The 8674-nt window shown below is 36.3% G+C and overlaps 1 pseudogene; it reads right to left on the minus strand.

Moving 5' to 3' along the window:
- Positions 1 to 8674, minus strand: part of LOC101568209 — a 14058-nt pseudogene that overhangs the window by 1023 nt on the left and 4361 nt on the right.

Consider the following 8674-nt stretch of genomic DNA (forward strand, 5'->3'; position numbering starts at 1 on the left):
AAAAGTAAATGTCAACCTAAAAATCTACACCCAGAAAAATCATTTTAAAGAGGCTAAATGAAACAATTTTCCACCAAGCACATAATTTGTTACTTCTATATTAAGTAATAACTGATCACAAAACAATGCACTGAGATATCAGGAAATATAATTCACTTTTTACAATTCATTTTTAAAAGGCAAAGAAAATTTCCAACAAATAAGACATGTTAGACATTGTAAAGTTCATACTAAATAAAATGATCTCAGAAAAAGACAAAGGCAGCAGGATGAATGAGAGGATGGAGAGGGCCAGTGAGATAGCTCAGCAGACTAAGCACCAGCTTAGGCAAGTTCAGGGACAGGGTTCAATCCCCAGTACCACATGCAGTGCCAGCCCCACCCTTGGCACGCTGAGTCAGCTACTGAGACCGGGCATGGTGGTGCACGCCTGTAATCCCAGCGCTGGGGAGGCTGAAACAAGAGGATCACGATGAGTCTGAACTGCAAGGTGAAACCCTGTACCAAACACACTTTTTTTAAAAAAGCATATTAAGAATATGCAGGAAAGTACCATGATCACTGATATTCTGAAAAAGAAATAGTCTGAGTTTTAAATACCTAGAATATTGCGTGACACGGAAACAATAGCACAATGGAGGTGGGGTGGAGAGAAGGTAAAGTGTTTTAAGTTCCTTGAAATGGGAAAACTAGAAATCACCGAATCATGTTATACACTCCACCTATAATTTCTCCACTTTCTACCCATATAATATAGTATAATAGAGAAGAAAAAGATACATTTCAAAGCAGCAAGTAATGAAAATGTGACTCTCCTCTAGTAAAATAGGCTCCCAGAATCAGGATTTTGACCAGTCTGGAAACACCTGAGCAGCACAGTTTGATTTCCCTAAATGTATGACACAGCGTGTTTGCCTGTGATTTGTGGATGTAGCTATCTTACCTTTCACCCCCAGGGCCATAAAAAGGGACACTGTGGGTACAATATTCCAGGCTTTGTGTGGGAAGGCATGACGTGCAGAAACTTCCCACTTTACCAACTTAGAGCCACATGTATAAAACAATAAATTAGAGCAGATCTGATACTTGATAAGTAAAATGCCTCAGATTTTAATTTGAAAATTTGAAGAGCACCACTTTATAACACCATAAGCGTTATTTAATTATGAATTTATAGTTCCTGGAACAACACCCCAAAGGCTTTCCCTTCTCTTTTAAAAAGTAAGACGTAATAATTGTATGTATTCATAGGATACCATGTAATTTTTTCAGTGCATATTTATAATACATGATATTCAGATTGGGATTACTGCATCTTGTTTAGTACTTATTTGTTTGTAATGAAAATATTTATCATTCTAGATTTTTGAAATAAACAGTATTTTAGCATTGCAAATACTCACTTGTAGACTATTAAAATGCCAAAATGTATTTCTCCTATCTAAATAGAACTTAGTCCCCATTTGTTTGGGCACTGGGTACTTCTGTGGTCTTTGTCTAGCTTTTATAAATGGGGTTGATTTCTTGATTTCTTCTTCAGACAATTTTCTTGTGGCAGATACCAACGATTTAGTAGCCTATAGCTTTGCTCAATTCATTTGCCTAATAGTTTTTGAACAAAGCCATTGTTTTGAAGAAAAGTGATAAAAATAATCCTTGGTCTTGGGCTAAATTTCAGAGCAAAATATTTCAGCTTTCCTCCTTCAGTGTGATGTGAGCTTCTCCATACAGGATCTTCTGTGTTGAAGTGCCTTCTTTTTACACTTAATTGGTTTAGAATTTTTATTATGAAAGAAGGTTTGTTTTCATTAAATGATTTTTATGTGCCCATTGATTTGATCCCATGGTTTCTCCTTTTTTTTTCCTGCTAATGTGGTAGATTGTTTTAATGCATTATGTATGTTGAAACTTTCTTGAATTCCTGGGTAAATTCTATTTGATAATTGTGAAGTACCTCCCTAGCGTGTTGTTAGATTCAGATCGTTACTATTCTGTGGAGGGAGGTTTCTCCTATGTTCATAATGGAGACTATCTTGTGACTTTTTTTTTGCACTTTTCTGACTATGGCATTGCTAGCTTCACAGCATAAAGTTGCTATAATCTACTTCTCTTCAATGTACTAGAATACCATGAAATGAATGATATTATTTCTCCTTTAAGTGTTTGGTAAATCTCATCAATAAACCCAACTAGTGTTAGCTTTCCTTTGATGGGAGATTTTAATTGCTGATTCAGTATTGTTATTATTATTTGTTTAATAATTTTATTGAGAAACAAATAGCAATGAGACAGTTGCAAAACTGATTGTAGGACAGTTTCAATAATTAATACACTGCATATTGTTGTCTTAGTGGTTATTCATTGTACAAGATGCAGACATGATATCCTGTCCACAGGCACTATTAGAGCAAATCTTTCTATTCATTGAATTAAGAGAAAGTAGCTGTATATCCATCTTATTTTGAAGATACAGATACAAAACAGTCTTTCATTTGTATCCCCTTTTCTTGTTTAGTTTTGTCAGAGAAGGGCATTCCCTTGTCATTTAAATATTGTAGGTGCACGAATGCAGCAGAATCTCCCAATATAGTCCAGAAGTCCATGATAGTGGTGGGTTTTCTGTATGACTGGCAGTGTCAGAAGTTGACTTGAGCCTTTTACAGCTCAACATATCGATATGGCTTTACTTTTTATACTTCGTTTTTATACTTCTGTGCTGTATGGTTAAGACCAAGATAAAGCAAGACCTATATAACAAGAAATGTACTTTTGTGTCTGACAAGGTCAGTCAAATCCTTATTATTTCAAGGTTCTGTTTCTTCATGATTCAGATCCATAAGGTGTCTATCCACAAATTTGTCCATTTCTTGTAGGTTATCAAGTTTATGAGGACATAGCTATGTGTCTATGTTTAATGATCCTTTCTGCTCCTGAGGTGTCAATTTTCATGTCTCCTTTTATATCGAAGATTTTATTTGAGTCCTCTTGTATTTCTTCTTAGTCTAATTGAAGATTCGTGAACTACTTTTGCATTTTTAGCCCTTTATTTCTGCTCCATTCTTAATTTCCTTCTACTAGTATTACAGTTCTTAATGTCTTGAGAAGTCATCAAATGTTATTTATAATCCTTTAGCTTTTGATACAAGCAATGATTGCTATACACTTTCCTCTTATCACTGCTTTTCTGTATCCTGTACATGTTGGCGTGTGATGTTTCCAATTTTTGAAACTCCCCCATTGATCTGCTGATAGAGCAGGAGTATATTATCTAAATTACAGCTACTTGTATAGTTTCCAGTATTTTTATTACTCATTTCCACTTATATTGCCTTGTGGCCATACATGATACTTGACAGGATTTCAACTTTAAATTTTTGTTGAAACTTGTTGTGTGGTCTGCTATGTATTCTAGCCCTCAGTACATTCCATATGCTGTTGTGAGTGTGTGAATCCTATGGATACTCTGTAGTTGTCTTTTGGGTCCTTCTAATCTAGTGGGGAGCTTAACTCAGCTGTATCTTTATTGAATTTTCTATTGACTTTTTCTGTGAGACTTGTGCTTTAGTATAAAGGAATCATATGTCAGAATCCATCCTTCCCTTTAGGCCTATTAATATTTACTTTCCATATTTAAGATCTAGAATATTGAATATATATGTATATACATATATCTTTTCTCTGAAATGACACATTTATTATTATATGATGACCTTACAAATGTCTTTTTGTTGCTTTCGATTTGCAGTTCATTTCGTCTGCCGTAACAGTGGCTACCCTGGCTTGCTTGTAGATTCTGTTCGCATGGAATGTCGTCTTTACATCTCAATTGTTTTCATTGCAGACCCTCTCCTGTGAGTTTTGAGTTTCTTATATACGCCGCCGTATACTTGAGTCTCCTGTTTTGTAGTCCTTCTCATCCCTATCTACCTTCTAAATGATAATTTAATCCGTTTACATTTAAAATAATTATATGGTAAGGTCTTAATGTCATGTTTTCCTTGTGTTATCATTTCTGCAGTTTCTTTTTATTTTCTTTGTCTTTACTTTTTTCTTTGTGGCTACATAACTAATTTTTGATAGTGTATGTTAGTTCTTTCCTTATTAGATTTGTCTACTGTAGACTTTTGCTTAGGGCTACTATGTGGCTCATAAAACTTTTAATTGGAAGCTGTTTTGAAATAATAGTAAATTAATACTGATTAAAATGATAAGAAAATAAAAAGAGATAAAAACTTTCTAAATGTTTTCACCACCACAAAAATTATATATGTGAGATAATACTAACTACTCAGTAAGAATATATATATATATATATATATATATATATATATATATCCTGATGTTTCCCATAAATATGTACAATTTTTATGGGTAACTTACAAATCTCCTATACATTCCAATTCTCTCCCCTTAGGAGTTTTTGTGGTTTCATTTTACATTTTTATATTGCCTATACTTAACATTAATGCAGATATATTTTTAATTGTTTCATTTGATTGATTGATTGATTGATTGATTGATTGATTGATTGATTGATTAACTTACTTGGTATAGGTTCTCACCACACATCCTAGACTTTGTACTGGTCCTCCTGTGTCAGCCTCCCAACAACTGAGATCACAGGCATCTGCTACCATGCCCAGTGTAGGTGACCAGCAAGGCATGGGGTCCAACACAGCATGCGGTACAGGGGATCAAAGCCAGATCCTTGTGCTTGTCAGGCAGGCACTTAGACTGCCGAGCTGTCTTCCCAACCTCTCACTTGAAATATTTACAATAAAAATATAAATGGATTATGGATCCTATTTACAATATTAGAGAATTCTTCATTTCTCCATATAGTTCTTCAATCAAATGAGTATTTTTATGTTTTCTGTTCCCTTTTGTCCTTTAGAGTCTCTTTCAATTTGAAAACAAAAATGTCTTTGCATGTCCAGTAGGGGAGGCCACAGGGTGATAAATTCCCTGTGGTTAAGGTTGTATCTCCATTTCTCCTTAAGAACAGCTTTACTAGACACAGTGTTTTGTGCTGGTAATTTGAGTGTTTTGGCTTCCTTCACTGCTCCAAAAATCTCATCTTATTCCCTCCTAACCACATAAGATTTTGAATGAGAAATCTGTTGTTAAGACAAGTGATACACATATTTGTGTTATTGTATATTGTGAAGATTATTTTTTTAATGCTTTGAAAATTGTTTGTCTTTAACCTTCAAGGTCCTGAACAGAACCTGCTTGGAGAAAGCCTTGGATTAGCTAAATCTCACTGATGACCTTTCAACTTCTTGCAGCTGGACATTTGCATCTCTCTCTAGATTTGGAAAGGTTTCCACTATTATCTCTCTGAATACTTTTCTATGATCTGCCACTCTTAGATCCCTCTGCATTACCAATAGCCTCAATACTTGCTCTTTTACCATAGCCTCATTTTTCATGCCCTCTTCACTCCTTTTCATCTTTTATTTCTTTCTTTCCTCTATATATTTTCAAATGACTTGTCCTCGAGTGCACCGATGCTTTGCTTGATGTTGTATGCACTTGAGGCCCTCTCTCACATTTTTCTTTCATATAGTGAATTTCTTGGTCCAAGAACTCATTTGGTTTGTAAAAATTACTTTGGTCTCTCCAAGTTTCTCTGATAAAGCACTAAATTATATGTCTATGTTTTCTTGAAGTTCATTGAGTTTGTTTCAGATAGCCTTGGTAAAGTCTCTGAGATTTCATACAGATCAATAGCTTAATAATCAGATTGGACACTTTATTTTGTCCTCTGTCTGTTTTGAGGCCCTTCTATATTCTGGCTGTTAGCCCCTTGTCAGATTGTAATTTGTAAACATCAACTCATGCTAGCGATCGCGATCCCTGATACTCGGTGTCTGTAGACATAAGGCTCTGTCTGCACGTTGAAAGATTCTGTATTTATTTCAGTCATCATACTATGGATTTGTTAGCCCTCTTGTTCTAGAAATTCTAAGCAGACGACTCAAGTGCTCTGTGAAGGCTATTTCAGCAGTAGAGGACTCTCAAATCTGGGTTCACCAAGTGTTCCCACAGCCATGTGCTGTCACCATTATACCAGTAGTGGCTGCTGCAAACCCTAGTTATGTGCAAATATGCAGTTGATGTGAGGCTCTGGACAGATTGCTGCTGTGCATAAATGGACAGTCTGCTTCCTACAGGTGACTTCCTGGGGCTAGGTTTGGCCAAGAGACCTAGAACATCCACAATAGTTGGCCTATGCTCGGGGGCTTTAGTCTGATTAGGAGCTGTAGTACAGGAGGACAAATCTCAGATTCCCTTGCAGCAACTTGGAGGCTACCTCCCTCCACTTTCTCCATGCTGAAAATAATTTTCTCTGTGTTGCGCTCCCTGGAGTTGTAGGAGGGTTAGAGTGGGCAATCTCAAGGCCACCAAGGCTACAGAGCCAAACCAAGCTCATGTTGCTGTATGCTTCCTGCTGCTCTGTGCCTGTGTATCTTTGAGACCAGTGCTGGTATGAACACAAGTCCACTCCACTGGGCTCCTAGATCTCTGCCTGACATGGGACAGCTCCAGTGACTCCGTCTCTGAACACTGACCCGGGCTCAGGTGCCTTAGGGATCCACGTGCTCTTAGGTTTCCCTGGCCTGGTACTGAAGTCCAAAGCAGAATCTTGGGCTTACTTCACTGTACTAATAATAATGCCCATCCTATAAAAGGAGTATTTCTCTGCAGATGATATCTTCTACTTTGTACCCAAGAAGGCTGTGGAAGAAAAGGTAGAAGTAGACTTGTGGGCTTCAGGCTAGCACCAATCTAAAGGCTCAGTCTCCGACAGTGACCAGGGCTAGGGGGGCAGAAGTCACTGTGTCTGGCACAATTTGACAATGATGAGCCCCGTACTGAGATCCAAGGATTTAATTCATTTTCTTCCTCCAAGTGGGTGGTATCTGCATTTCTTGGTGTTGGTGAAGGAATGGTGCTGATAATGTTTTCCTTCTTGCTTTCTACAGTACATCTTATTTTTTAGAACCAAATACCATGATCTTTTATCTGGGATCTTTACCTCTTTGAAGATAGTTTTAAGATGAAAAGCTCTTCAAGCTGATGTTTCTGTGGGGAGAAAATCGTGCCGTGGTCTTAACGCTACCAACATCTCAAAGCATCTGTTTGTCCTAGCATTTTTAGACTTGGTTGAATGGAGTTCCACACAGAATAATAAACCATTTTACTGAAAGAACAGAACTCAAGCATTGGTAGCATTTCTTGTACATATAAGACACATAATACAAGTAAGTTTTATCCTTTACATTAAATTGTTGTTAATATTTTCACAGCAGCTGCCTTATTCTTTCAAATATTCTGCCCTTTTTAAAATGCACAACGAACCAGACCAACATGTGTAAATATTGTATTGTCTCCCTAGTGTAAGAACCCAAAAGAAGAAATAAAACCTGAAAGGCATAGCAAATACAATTAAATGGGGAAAAAAAGTAACTTATGGATTAAACTACAAAGAGGAGAGAAAGGAGAAAAGATAGGAAGAAAGGATACGGGGAAAACATGAAGTATGTATTCAGGATGGCTGAGGTAGTTGTACTAAGAATTTCCATTAGTTTTTAAAAAATAGTAGTTAATGAGTAGAATTCTCACCTAGACTAAATCTGTATGTTGATATCTGCGAACTAAGAAATTACATTGAGGACAGCAATGTGTAATACAAATTGATTTTTTTTTTTTTCCGGAACCGGGGATTGAAATCAGGCCCTTGCGCTTGCCAGGGAAGCTCTTATTCCACTGAGCCATCTCCCTGGCCCCTGCAATGTGTAATACAAAAACCATGACTGAAATATCTGTCATCATGGACTTCTAAATATTTCCAATGTCATATCAATTATTACTATACTGTCTTTAAAATATTGTTTAGAAAAAGATAATAAAAGAAAAAGAGAACAAAAATTTAAGATTTCTTGAAAGCATGCAATAATATTCAATCATATGTCCAATGTTGTATAACTCTATCTGTTAATCTGAGCAACAGATTTGACGATAAGAATAGATAATATATCGACCATTGTTAATCAGCTGTTCTTGTTTTGAAAATCTGTAACATATGTGTTATTGTATGTTACCCGGTTTCTGTCTTTGTTTTTGTTTTTCTTGCTTTTTATTTTTACTCTTCAAAATAAAATGGTATAACAAAAGAATAAAATAAAATACAGAATGATGTGGAATGCAAATAACATAATTTTTTTCTCTCAGAAAAAAATGGGGTCAAACTATCTACCCATTTTTCTTCATTTGTTCTTTTGTTCAGTTTTTGTTCCTTATAGATTCATTTGATTGATCCTTGGGAATACAAGTCAGGAAAGAAATCAAATATTGCCAGGTTCTTGTAGAAGTCGTAAAGGGAGAATAGACAGCTAGCAGATACATAAGCAAGCTCATGCAAGAAGGAAATCACTACTGTTATCAAAAGCATTGACTACTGTGCCAGCCCCACCCTTGGGGCACGATTGAGATTGGGCATGGTGGTGTGTGCCTGTAATCCCAGTGCTTGGGAGGCTGAAAAGGTTCCCTACAAGTCTGATCTGTGTAGTCAGACCCTATAGACACTGTACTGAATACATTTTTAAAAAGCATTGATAAACTTTGCAAATTTGGGGCTGGGGAGATATCTCAGAAATCTAAGCACCTG

The sequence above is a fragment of the Octodon degus genome, unplaced genomic scaffold (genome assembly GCF_000260255.1).
Source record: "Octodon degus isolate 3935 unplaced genomic scaffold, OctDeg1.0 scaffold00008, whole genome shotgun sequence".
In the NCBI taxonomy this organism is placed as follows: domain Eukaryota; kingdom Metazoa; phylum Chordata; class Mammalia; order Rodentia; family Octodontidae; genus Octodon; species Octodon degus.